The sequence below is a fragment of the Adiantum capillus-veneris genome, unplaced genomic scaffold (assembly GCF_014529385.1).
Source record: "Adiantum capillus-veneris isolate H3 unplaced genomic scaffold, ASM1452938v2 Hic_scaffold_33, whole genome shotgun sequence".
Lineage (NCBI taxonomy): Eukaryota > Viridiplantae > Streptophyta > Polypodiopsida > Polypodiales > Pteridaceae > Adiantum > Adiantum capillus-veneris.
This window is the reverse complement of record NW_028221440.1, coordinates 3037852-3049930: the sequence shown is the minus strand read 5'-3', so window position 1 is coordinate 3049930 and position 12079 is coordinate 3037852. Positions and strand designations below refer to the sequence as shown.

Sequence of the window (12079 nt, the reverse complement as noted above, 5' to 3'; positions counted from 1 at the left end):
ATAAATATAGACTGGCGATAAAAATGGGGTAGAATCCCAATTTTTATTTCCTCGATTGAACTAATTAAGCTGCATCCATGGGGAAGTCAGTAGAACGGAAAGGAAAAACTGATTCTCTTTAATCCCCGGTAGGAACTTCCGGTAAATTGGAAAAAGAATTGACAATTGACTTTGCGGAGACGGGATTTGAACCCGTGACCTCGAGGTTATGAGCCTCGCGAGCTACCAAGCTGCTCCACCCCGCGTAGTTAATGCCTCTAACGTAAGTATTATACATCTCTTAAAGAATTACATTGGACATAAATAATGCATAAACAAAAATGATGAAGATGAGTAAATTGCAGTATTTTATCTATCCATCCTATCTTATCTATTTATCTATCGATAAATAGATAAGATTTCAATTCTCTAAACAAGCGGTAGATAAGGCGGGGGGGTAAGTAGTTTTTCTACCAACTCGATTTCAACACTCCAGGCAAGACACAGGTGTGTGCCATCTCGCGGGGTACGTGTCTGGAAAAACCAAAATCTCGATAATTGGATCTGGGTCGTCCGGTTAGGGAGCACCGGTTACGGAGACGAACGCGTGCACTGTTGCGTGGTAGAGATTGCAATTTTTCGGAAATAATTAGTTTATCCTGGATCCGCAAACTATTCTTAATCTCTCGTCTCAAAAATTGGCGAAGAAGATTATATTTTTTCACCAATTTTTTCTTACTATTCTCCTTTTCAATAAGACTTTTTTTTGCCATAATTGGTAGGTAGGTGAGCAGAGTTGTATTATTACTACGAAACAAGTAGGCAGTCGGTGTGCCGAGTAGAAAGGATAGTGAGGGTAAATCTGACGCGGGAACAAGCAATTTTGTAGTTGAACAAAGATGAAGACTAGCCAAATTTACCTGATGTAGATGCTATCAAGAAAGCTGCGTAGGTAAATATATAACCCACGGAGAAGTGCGCTAATCCAACCAGTCGCGCTTGAACGATAGAAAGGGCAACCGGTTTATCTTTCCACCGTATCATATTTGCAAGAGGCGTTCTTTCATGAGCCCAAGCTAAAGTTTCGATGAGTTCTTGCCAGTAACCGCGCCACGAAATCAAAAACATAAACCCGGTAGCCCACACGAGATGCCCAAACAAAAACATCCATGCCCACACAGATAAGCTGTTCATACCAAAGGGGTTATAGCCATTAATAAGCTGCGAGGAATTTAGCCATAAATAATCTCTTAGCCATCCCATTAGATACGTAGAAGATTCGTTGAATTGAGCAGCATTGCCCTGCCATAAAGTGATGTGTTTCCAGTGCCAATAGAAGGTAACCCATCCAATTGTGTTCAGCATCCAAAAGACAGCTAAGTAGAAAGCATCCCAGGCAGAAATGTCGCAAGTTCCCCCTCGGCCGGGGCCATCGCAAGGAAAACTATAACCAAATTCTTTCTTATCCGGCATCAACTTGGACCCGCGTGCATCTAAAGCACCTTTCACCAAAATTAGTGTAGTGGTGTGTAAACCTAAAGCAATGGCGTGGTGAACGAGAAAATCCCCGGGACCAATCGTTAAAAATAACGAATTATTGCTACTGTTAACAGCGTCTAACCAGCCAGGTAACCACAAGCCCCGACCAGCATTACTTGCCGGACTATCTACTGAAGATAGAAGCACGTCAAAACCGTATGAAACTTTACCATGAGCAGATTGAATCCACTGAGCAAATACGGGTTCAATAAGAATCTGTTTTTCCGGAGTCCCGAAGGCTAGCATTACATCGTTATGAACATAAAGACCTAACGTATGAAAACCCAGAAATAAACTAGCCCAACTTAGGTGAGATATAATTGCTTCTTTGTGCTCTAACATTCTTGCCAACACATTATCTCTATTCTGCTCGGGATCATAATCTCTAAGAAAGAAGATGGCTCCATGTGCAAAAGCTCCTGCCATGATAAACCCGGCAATGTATTGGTGGTGAGTATATAGTGCTGCTTGGGTCGTATAATCCTGCGCTAGAAAAGCATAGGCGGGTAAGGAATACATATGTTGTGCAACAAGGGAGGTGATGACTCCCAAAGCAGCTAAAGCAAGTCCTAATTGGAAGTGGAGAGAATTATTCACCGTATCATAAAGTCCCCGGTGTCCACGTCCCAGCTTACCTCCCGGGGGAATGTGAGCATCCAAAATTTCTTTCATGCTGTGTCCAATACCAAAGTTAGTTCTGTACATATGGCCGGCAATTATAAACACGACGGCTATTGCTAGGTGGTGATGAGCCATATCAGTTAGCCACAAACTTTGAGTTTGTGGATGGAATCCCCCCAGAAAAGTTGGAATAGCTGTTCCTGCTCCTTGGTTGCTATTGAACAAATGGGTGTTAGAGTCAGGATTTTGCGAGTAAACGCTCCATTGACCCGAAAAAAAAGGTCCCAACCCCTGGGGATGCGGGGCAGTAGTCAATAAATCGTTCCATCTGACATGCCCGCCCCTTGCTTCGGGAATAGCTACATGAATCAAGTGGCCTGTCCAAGCTAGGGAACTCACTCCAAATAATCCTGATAGGTGATGATTAAGACGAGATTCAGCATTTTTGAACCAGGAGATGCTTGGTTTCCATTTGGGTTGGAGGTGTAACCAGCTAGCTAGTAGGAACAAAGCAGCAACAGCTAGCAGAAAAATGGCTCCGGTGTAGAGATCTTCGTTATTGCGTAAACCAATAGTGTACCACCACTGATATACGCCGGAATAGGCAATATTGACCGGGCCCGCGGACCCCCCCCGGGTATAGGCTTCGACCGCCGGTTGACCAAAATGAGGATCCCAAATGGCATGGGCAATCGGCCTGACATGTAATGGGTCCTGTACCCATGTTTCAAAGTTGCCCTGCCAAGCTACGTGGAACAAATTCCCAGAGGTCCATAGAAAAATAATAGCTAACTGACCAAAGTGAGATGCAAATATTTTTTGATAGAGACGTTCTTCGGTAGTATCGTCATGACTTTCAAAATCATGCGCAGTGGCTATGCCAAACCAGATACGACGAGTAGTTGGGTCCTGGGATAGACCCTGGCTGAACTTTGGAAATCTTGATACCATAATGTTTCTCAAATCCTCCTAGCCATTATCCCACTGCAACGATTCTCGCCAGGAAGAATGCCCAAGTTGTGGCGATTCCACCCAGAAGGTAATGAGTTACTCCCACTGCACGTCCCTGTATAATACTCAGAGCTCTGGGTTGGGTAACAGGAGCAACTTTCAATTTGTTATGAGCCCAAACTATAGATTCAATAAGTTCTTGCCAATAGCCGCGACCACTGAATAGAAACATTAAGCTAAAGGCCCAGACAAAATGAGCCCCTAAGAATAGAAGCCCATATGCAGATAATGAAGAACCATATGACTGAATGACTTGAGAAGCCTGTGCCCACAAAAAATCTCGCAGCCATCCATTGATTGTCGTTGAACTTTGTGCAAAGTTTCCTCCAGTGATGTGGCTCACTGCTCCCTGTTCACTTACACTTCCCCATACATCCGATTGCATCTTCCAGCTGAAATGAAATATAACCACTGAAATAGAGTTGTACATCCAAAATAGCCCCAAGAATACGTGATCCCAAGCAGATACCTGGCAGGTGCCCCCCCTTCCGGGGCCGTCGCAAGGAAAGCGAAAACCAAGATTTGCTTTGTCGGGTATTAGTCGAGAGCTGCGTGCAAATAAGACGCCTTTCAATAATATTAGTACAGTAACATGAATTGTGAATGCGTGGATGTGGTGCACCAAAAAATCTGCGGTGCCTAATGGAATTGGAGCTAAGGCCACCTTGCCGGCCACTGCTACTAAGTCGCTCCCACCCCAGGCCAAGCTGGTGCCTGCTGTTGCGTTAGGTGCAGTCGATCCAGGAGCCAAGGCGTGAGTATTCTGGATCCACTGGGCAAAGATTGGTTGCAGTTGAATAGCGGTATCCGAAAACATATCTTGAGGACGCCCCAAGGCACTCATAGTATCGTTGTGAATATACAAACCGAAGCTATGAAAACCAAGGAAGATGCAGACCCAGTTAAGATGTGAAATTATTGTATCACGATGACGAATGACACGATCCAACAGGTTGTTGTATTGAGTAGTTGGATCATAATCCCTTACCACGAAAATAGCTGCATGTGCAGCTGCTCCCACTATTAAGAAACCCCCTATCCACATGTGATGTGTAAACAAAGAAAGTTGTGTTGCGTAGTCGGTAGCTAAGTAGGGATAAGGCGGCATAGCATACATGTGGTGAGAGACAATAATTGTTAAGGATCCCAAAGTGGCAAGATTAATAGCTAATTGAGCGTGCCATGAACTTGTCAAAATCTCGTAAATACCCTTGTGTCCCTCACCCGTGAAAGGTCCTTTATGAGCTTCTAGTATTTCCTTCGTACTATGCCCGATACCCCAATTTGTCCTGTACATATGACCAGCTACCAAAAAGAGAACCGCAATGGCCAAATGGTGATGTGCGGTATCAGTCAACCACAGACCCCCTGTTATCGGGTTCAATCCGCCGCGAAAAGTTAGAAAATCCGAGTATTCCGACCAGTTCAAAGTGAAAAACGGAATTAATCCTTTTGCAAAACTTGGATACGTCTGAGCTAGAAGATCACGATTAAGGATGAGTTCGTGAGGAAGGGGTATTTCTTCGGGGTCAACACCTGCGTCTAGGAGCTGATTGATAGGGAGCGATACGTGTATTTGATGTCCCGCCCATCCTAGCGATCCCAATCCCAATAGACCGGCCAAGTGATGATTCAACATGGATTCGACATTTTGAAACCAAGCTAATTTTGGAGCAGCCTTGTGATAGTGAAACCAACCAGCAAAAAACATTAATCCAGCAAAAACTAAAGCACCCACGGCTGTGCAATAGAGCTGTAACTCGCTAGTTATTCCGGAAGCTCGCCATAGTTGGAAGAATCCGGACGTTATTTGCACGCCCTGAAACCCCCCGCCCACATCTCCATTAAGTATTTCTTGACCCACTATTGGCCAAACAACTTGGGCACTGGGTTTTACGTGTGTGGGATCATTCAGCCATGACTCATAGTTGGAAAAACGGGCTCCATGAAAATACATCCCGCTCAACCGAATGAAAATAATAGCTAGTTGGCCAAAATGCGCACTAAATATCTTACGGGATATATCCTCCAAGTCATTGGTATGACTATCAAAATCATGGGCATCGGCGTGTAGGTTCCAAATCCATGTAGTGGTACTGGGACCCTTAGCTAAATTTCTTGCGAAATGTCCAGGCTGAGCCCACTTCTCGAAAGAAGTTTTTACAGGATCCTTCTCTACCATAATTTTGACTTCTGGTTCTGGCGAACGAATAGTCATTGGGACTCTCCTCTCTTCGAGCAGGGGATAGCAACAACCTACCAACAGGAGATATAAAATTTCTGAGAATTGGGGGTTTCATTAACATGCAAGAATCTGTTACTTCCCTCCAAATTTGAAAGTTGAACGTCTATAGTGAAGAGATCATGTGGGATAGGCTTTCGGTGGTATTATTACACGGCTTAGCGGCGCCTGATGGACTTGATAAGTAATACTAATTGCCCCCCCCCCCCCGGGGGGGGGGGGGGTCGACGTCTGAGAAACAAAAAGTTTTACTTACTTTGACTTCCCTATTTAGGAAGTCACGCTACTCTCGTACTGTTGTTCCAACTCTCCCACCGATGAGACGGGGAGAAGCGTCCCGTAATTTTCAGCCAATTCTGTGCTTCGGCATAATTGTCGGGGGAAAGTGCTATTGCCCGTCGCCAATACTCAGCAGCCTGATCAAACCAAGCTTCCGAAATTTCTAAATCTCCTTGATAAATGGCCTGTTCCCCTCGACAAGAATGGATGATTCCTTTCCCAGTAATCTCCTCCTTCAGAACCGAACTTGGGGGTTTCCCACCCCATACGGCTCATATGACTGCACTCCCACCCTTTGGGTGAGGGATGAATCCTACTCCCGAGGTGAGGTGTGGGAAAACTAAAAATAGCCAGGTTTTCAATTCTATTCGTTCCAAATAAAACCTTTTCCGTACTCACAGCTATTGGGAAGAGAATAAAAATCTCTCCCGTCACTAACTACCCTATCTCAACATGGATCTTTCAAAATGAGAGAAATTTTTTCCTTTGGGATTTGGTACTACGCCGTGTCTCGCCACTTAGTGCTTTTTCAACTGCCTCTTCTACAGAAACGAGTTGCATAAATCTTTGATGAGCCAGCTTCATTGTATCGATCCAGATTTTCAATGAGAAATCCTTACGACGCTGCATCCCCTTATTTAGTTAAATTATCCATAGGAAGGTTAGGCCGGTTACCTCCTCCGAACTCGGATTGTTTGGAAGGGGGCTAAATCCCGCAGCTCGTGGCAACTCCCGTCTAGAAAGATGCTTGGGGGAAGCCTTTTTTTTTATCGGTTGATTGATCATGAACCGAGGAGTCCCGAGGTGTAGATAGTCGCACGTGGTGGCAGATCACAGCCATATTATTAAAAGCTTGTGGCAAAAAGGAATTACGCTCCGACGCTTGAAAGTAGTATTCCAAAGCTTTTGCATGGTTACCATTACTGGTATGAATAGGACCTATATTGTGGGGTATGTAACTTCGGTCGTAAGAATCAATCTCCAAACGCATGGCTTTGTAGTAACTTCCCGAAGCTTCTGCATATTCTCCCTCTGATTGGGCCGACATCCGTTACGGTTGCTTACGCAGAAAAGCCCCGATTCAAAACCGCACGTGAAACTTCTGTATCATACGGCTCCTCCTGCCCAATTTAATTTACGAGGAAGCAATTTGAGAAGTTTCATTACTCCTGCTCTTGATAAGATTTCTAACCAGGCGGGGGTTAGTGTATGACAAAATCGGTATCTAACCATCCTTCTTACAAGGAGTTTTCTTTTTTTATTGGATCGATTGCGTTGCCGTCAATGAATTAGTGGTAGCTAAACTCCCTGGCAATTTCTTCGTTCCCAACGCTTTGTTTCTCAGAGGATTATTCACCCCGGCAATCTCCGATGATCTAAGGGATATCCAAAATACAAACGGGATGGTTGCTTGTTACCCCAATCGCAATTAGTCGTTATCGCGACTCCGGAGTTGTCGAAAACGCATAACATCTTTTGAATTAAGAGGTTGACGAAGAGTTTGTATTGCCGATTTCTCTAGTGGTGTATACCCCCTCCACGCTTACTCCTAAGATTTCCACGTATCACCAATTAACAGGTTTAACCTCCTGCTTGCTCGATACCTCGATCCGCGGGAGACGGGAGCCGTAGCTTGCGGGGCTGCATCAATCGTGGATACGCAACCGAAGGATTTGTTCGGCATTCGAAAAACACCTTTCTCAAATGTGGGCTTTTCAAATTGAGAGTTTTCTCCAATTAAGTGGGAATAGTGCTAAATTACCTCCCTTCTCGAATCGCACCATCCCTGTAGTATATAGAAGCTTCCCTCTCCCTCTTAGTAGTAGGTAGAATTCGTATGAGAATATCCGCTAGAATTGTGAAAGTTTTATCAATAAAATTATCATTTCTCTGCGACCTAGGCATAATCAAAATTACTCCTTGTTTTCTTTTTATTACTTCACCTATTACTAATCCGTCAGTTGAAATTACGGAAGAAAGGTAAGAAATCTATTTGGAGAATAACTTGGAAGAGAGAAGTAGTCGAGTGATAAGTGGAATGAGATTTTAATGGTGTCGGAAACTTCCGTCACGTTTCACCCCTATTTCGAGGGGTACTTAGTGAAACGGATACCCGCAAATTACTTGCCACTTCATCGCCTAAAGTCATAAAATAAAATCAGAGGTTTCACTGGTGAAATATCGCAGCTCGGGGAAAGGTGGCCGAGTGGTTTAAGGTGTGGCACCGGAAATGCTATGTAGATTTCTAGCTACCGAGGGTTCGAATCCCTCCCTTTCCTATTTCTATTATTACTTTCTCGGGATACTTTTGTCTATTCCTTGAAATGTAGTTGAACAATTATCTTGGAAAAGATGAAGTCGGAATAAGAGTTTTAATCTGTTTCCGGATACGGATAAAAAGGAGTTGAAAGAATACTTCAACAAAAACGATAGATGGGGGCTACTCTATCTCTTCACTTCGGTATCAAATGGACCGAAATAGCGCATAACTATAACTGGGAAACAACGTCGTGGGCCAAATCAACTTTTTTTTTTAATCGGAAAATATTCCGTCACCCTCGAAACTAGAAGAGAGGAAATTTCAAGACACCCAGGAAGCAAGAGTAGAGATCCCTCCAACTACCATCGGCCCCCCAGACAGGGCTTCTCTGTCCAATAAGTATTGACAATGGAAGGATAAAGGGAAAGAAAAAATGGAGGAAGCTGTTGCCATGCCAATAAGAGAGTTAGGAACAAAGAACATGAACTGGAAGCTTCAGACCGATAAAGGGAATGATGGTTCCCCCAAGTGATAGGAGACAGAAAAGAAGAGTAGGTCAAGAGGTACATCGGAGTAGAAGACTTCCACTTGGGGTAGGATCCATACCTTAACGATGCGACCTGTAGCAGATTGAGTAAGCAAGGACAAAGATTTCATGGCAGCAAACTCCTCCACCTTTCTTCCCAAAGATGCGTAGAACTGGTCTAAGATGTCAGCACCAGGAGGTTCTAAGGCAAAGTCAATTGGGTCTATTAGTGCAAGAGGCAATGAAGATATCGTGCCAGTCATTGATGCAGAGATTAAGAGTCAGCGAGTCTCCAAATTGTACGTAGATGGTGGAGCCGAGATTTGGTTATGACAGAGAAATTAATGCACGGTTTGTTTGGAAGTAAACGAGCAAACTTCCTAACAAGCTAAGAAGGCAAATAATGTAAGGGTGGCTTGTGTGGGAAAGGTTAATGAGTGAAGGTTTCAGCTTTTGGTGTGGCAATCTCAATTGATGCTAGTGATCCCAACCTAAGGGGGAGGGCTATCCGCTAATCCTTTGGAAAGACCTTGGCTTATGGCTAGAAAGCTAGGCAAGATTGGAGACAGGTTCCCTTGAGTTGCGACCAATCATAAGTAGGTGGCAAGCAACAAAAAAATTGTGTATGACATGAACATGGGTAGACAACAAACCTAGAGATGGAGACTTCTATGGATGAATGGAGTACAAGCAGCTGCTCTTCATCTGAGGATGAGTCATCTGAGGAGGATGCTAGCTCTTTGGAAGTCAGGGTTTAATACTGCGAAACCCCAAAAGGAGAAGGTGGTCAGACTCTCTAAACAAGGAAGAAGCCACAGGCTTAGAGGAGATGCTAGCTAAGGACCTACTAGAAGAAAGAGAGAACCCTATTTGCAGGTACTAAAGAAGCATGCTGGCCTCTTTATAACTGATTACGAGCACATTAAAGGAGTGGACGGTAACCCAACACCATATCCAATTAAAGGAAGGTGCCAACCAGTGGTGAAAAAGGCTAAGGAGATTAGGGCAAGTGCAACAAGATGCACTCTAAAAGAAGTAAAAAGATTACTGAAGGCAGGATTTATCTACCCAGTGGAAGATTCTGAGTGGGTGTCTCCGTTGTGGTAGCACCAAAGAAAAATGGGAAGTGGAGGGTATGTGTGGATAACAAGCCTCTAAACGCAGCCACCAAAAAGGGACCATTTTCGTTTGCCTTTTCAAGATGAAATACTAAATGAAAGTGGCTGGTCATGAAAGGTACACAGTGTGTGATGGGTTACTTAGGCTACTTCCAAATCAGAAATTGCAGATGAAGACCAAAGAAAGACTACCTTCATAACACCTTGGGGGTGTTTTGCTTTAGAGTTATGCCTTTTGGTTTAACTAATGCCCCAGCTACTTTCCAGAGTTTATGAACTTGGTGTTTCAAACTTACTTTGTAAGTCCATACGAGTCTTCATTGATGATTTTTGCATTTACAGCTCTAGGAATAACATCTGTCCAAGGTTGATGAAGGTCACCCGTCTGGCCAAATGGGTGGGCAATGAATAAAGACAAGTGCCACATAGGTGAGAGCAAGGTCACTCTACTAGGCCATGTTGTGTCTCAAGATGGTATTGAGGCTGACCCTGAAAAGGTAAAGACATTGTTAGCTTTACCTACTCCTTCAAACGTGAAGCAACTAGTCTCCTTCATTCAAAAGGTTCGCTACATGGGACAATTCATACATCTCCTTTCTCAGGCAATCTATCCTTTGCACAGCTCACTAAACACACTACATTGACATGGAGTGAGGAGGGTGAAAGGTGCTTTCAAGAAGTTAAAACCATTTTGAGCTCATTGCCTGTCGTCCTACAACCCACATGGGGTGAATTATTCTATGTAAATCCTAGTGTAGGTCCAGAAGCTCTAGGAGTGTCTTGATGCAAAAAAGACCCAAAGACATCTCTCATGAGACCAGTCTACTTCTCTAGTAGAGTGATGACAGCTGCTGAAAAGGGTTTCAGCGCAACTGAGCAATTGGTGCTAGCTCTTAAGTTTGCAGTGGAGAAGTTTCGGGCTTACTTACTTCCAAGACAATTTGTGGTGATCACAACTGAGGAGGTTTTTCCATATGCCCTACAACACATGGAATTGTCTCAAAGAATAGCAAAGTGGGTGGTGCAGCTTCAAGAGTTTGACTACACACTACAAGTAGAGGATTCCACCCGTGCTTGTTTGGCAGATGTCCTCACACAAAGGTGTTATGAGAAGGCCAAGAAAGAGCACCTAGTAAGGTATCGCCTATCCCGGAGCCTGAAGTTCTACTGGGAGCACACAGTCTGTATTTTGATGGGGCTTACAAGAGAACCAAAGACAAGGCATCAACAGGCATAGTAATATTAGGTCCAGAGAAGGAGAAGATCTTTGCAAAAGGGTTTCATCTAAAAGAGGTTCATTCTAACAATGAGGCAAAGTACCATGCCCTTGTTTTAGGGTTGCAATGTTGTCTTTCTCAGGGCATCACAAAGCTAAATGTTTTTGGTGACTCCATGTTGATTGTTAAGCAAATGGTTGGTGTATGGGCCTGTAAAAATGACAAATTGTCTGTTAAGATGAGGGAAGCAAAGGCCTTGTTGAAGGGTTTTAAAGAAATTCGAGTGCACTTTGTACCTAGAGATCAAAATCGAGAGCAGATGCCTTAGCAGGTGAAGAACTACAAACTCTCATAGTAGTTGCTATCCTTGTGAAAAGTCCTTTATACCAAGGAAAGGAGGAGCTGCATGATTTACTTTACTTTCTTGAGCATTGTGAAGCACCCTCTGGTATGAGTAAAAGTGAACGTAGCTGGTTGGCAAAAAAGGCTACCAGCTATAGCTTAGTGAATGAGGACTTGTATTGTAGAGGGAAAGATGCTTTCTTAAGTAGAGTTCCTGCATCCCAAGAGATAAAGGATATTTTGTTTAGTTGTCATGAAGGTGTGTGTGGTGCCACTTTGCACAAGAGATTACTAGCAAAAAGATTTTACAAGCAGGGTTCACGTGGCCAAGCCTCCATCGAGATGTACAACATTGGTGCCGCACATGTGAGGTTTGCCAAAAAGCTGGACCAAGGCGTCTTACCCATGAAAATCAGCATCCAATCAAAACCTATGGGCCATTTGAAAAATGGGGGATAGATGCAATAGGGCCACTACCTTGCACTCAATTAGGGAAGGAATACATCATTATGGGGGTGGAGTACATGACCAGATGGGCAGAAGCTCGTCCCACAAAGCGCATCACAGCCAAGGACGTGAGTGATTTTATTTTTGAATGCCTTTGTTGCCGTTTTGGCACACCTTTGGAGATTCCTCGGATAGGGGACCGGGATTTCGAGCTGATTTAGTCGGGCAATTGATGAGCAAGTTAAAAATCAAGCGCAGGCACTCTACACCATACTATCCTTATTGCAATGGTCTTGTGGAAAAGGTAAATGGTCTTATATGTAAAATCATCACTAAGCAAGTGCATTTACATCCTCAAGCATGGGACAAACACCTAGATGCGGCACTTTGGGCCTACAGAACATCCTTTAAAACATCCTTGGGGTATACACCTTTTCACTTGGTTTACGGGCAGAGGCACTATTGCCTATAGAAGTGGAGCTAGCGAGCCTCCGAGTT

General features: G+C 43.9%; 2 non-coding genes across 2 annotated transcripts; one reads left to right on the top strand and one right to left on the bottom strand.

Moving 5' to 3' along the window:
* Positions 1 to 171: 171 nt before the first annotated feature.
* Positions 172 to 245, bottom strand: TRNAM-CAU (transfer RNA methionine (anticodon CAU)). The gene has a single exon. It is a non-coding gene; the product is annotated as a tRNA-Met (tRNA).
* A 7618-nt stretch (positions 246 to 7863) lies between these two features.
* TRNAS-GGA (transfer RNA serine (anticodon GGA)) lies at positions 7864 to 7950 on the top strand. Its single transcript has one exon. It is a non-coding gene; the product is annotated as a tRNA-Ser (tRNA).
* The last annotated feature ends 4129 nt before the right edge of the window (positions 7951 to 12079 follow it).